Here is a 1,813-nt window from a genome sequence, read left to right as displayed (position 1 = left end):
CCTCTTTGTATAGTGTGCTTTGTTCTTGTGCAGTGTGATCTTACGTGTTTGCTCAGAAGTAAGACTGTAGTGGGACTTACTGCGGGGCAAGTGTGCCCAGGATTAATTGCAGTCTTAAAGCTGATTCACTGCAATAGTTCCTGTACAAATACTTGTTTTGCCATGTTTACACATTGCATATACTCAGTGAGAAGCCATTGCAAGCAAAATAGTGAGAAGCAATCATCTTATCAATATGTGTACAAATGGTGAAACTGCTGTGCATTCATTTGCCACACACAATCATGCAGGCTATCTGTATGTGGTTTTCCTATATGAAGTGGTACCTGTTTAGGAAATTGGGGTGTGTCTGTGTATAGCTTACCTTTAAAGAGAGGATTGCAAATGATTTTTAGCCTATTTAAAGGGCTGTTGTCTAAGGGCTGTTTGAAGACCTTTAATTTTAATATACTTGAAATCAGGCTCAAAGTAGAAAGTGCACATTTGATAACCTTTTTTCTAATTTATTTTATTTCAGTATTGTCCGCCGATGAGCAATATTTATTTGTTAGTATAAGCTTTTGTATATGTGTATATGCTTTTTCTGTGTACTTACAGAGATGAGAGTTTGTAGTCCTGATATTGTTGGACTCCCATAAGCCCCAGCCATTATTGCCAGTGATAAGAGTTAAAGTCCAGCAACTTCTGGAGGGCCACAGACTCCTCATCCTTAGTTTACTGTATCTTAAGACAATCACCTGGGGGACACTTCTCCCAACAACACTTTTTGAATGTGTCAGAATAGTGCTGCTTTTTCAGGTTAGCAAAGCCAAGCCATATTGTTGTCTTGGGTCTTATAATTCCATGCATATACTAGAATTTTGCATCCTCAGAGGACTGGAGACAAATTCCACCATAGGCCAAGGTGGTGGAGGGCTTTAATTTCATTGCTTACAAACTGCTAGCAACAAGAAAGCCAACACCGCTGTGGCCATTAATTGATGTTAGGCCATATGTCAATATACTGTAAATAAGCTCTCGTGTTTTATTGTGAAAGCTAAATCTTGTAAATTAAGTCTAGCAATTATTATTTAGTGCCTTCTGTTAGGTGGTTAGCAAAACTGTATGTAATTGTGCTTTTATCATTTTAAATGTATTCAGTTAAACTGCAAAATAAAGTAGTATATTTCCTTAATAAACCAAATGCTTAGCTGCCAGTTGCTGCGACTACTTCACTTGTGTCACACCAACAGATAGATTACTTTATGGCACTAGAACCTCTAGACTGAAACAACTGGATGATACTTATTATTGTACTACTGCATATGACAGAAGCCAAAGACAAGAGACTGTACCCAACCATAGTGTACAAGGATGCAGCACTATAGCCAAGGTGCCTGAGTTTCTGCAACTTGACTGAATTGTTTATTACTTGCAGTAATTTGATGGAACATTTGTTTCATATCTAGAATGTTATATCCTGTGGACAGCAACAATATTTTTTTAATATGCAGTGCATATGCCCATACTTATCTTTCTTGGCTAAAATGGATGGACTGGGCAACCATCAGATTTTCAACCCTTAGTTCCCAGTGGCATACCTCCTTATTCTCATCTTCCAACAAAATCTCTTTTGAGCATCGGGATGCATTTTAGCAGCCAGTACTAATGGAAATGTTACCCTTATATCATTGTTGGCATCTGTCTTGAGAGACAATGGAGTGCGCCTCTGGGGGTGAAGTCAAACTGCTGCGTTAGCAGCACTGAAGTGACCTCTCTGGGGCACAAGCCTGGACAGTGTGTATGGAGGTCCTGGGCTGCCCAGACAACAAGA

The sequence above is a fragment of the Podarcis bocagei genome (assembly GCF_964188305.1).
Source record: "Podarcis bocagei genome assembly, chromosome: 3".
Taxonomy (NCBI): Eukaryota; Metazoa; Chordata; class Lepidosauria; order Squamata; family Lacertidae; genus Podarcis; species Podarcis bocagei.
Note: the sequence above shows the minus strand (reverse complement) of the source record.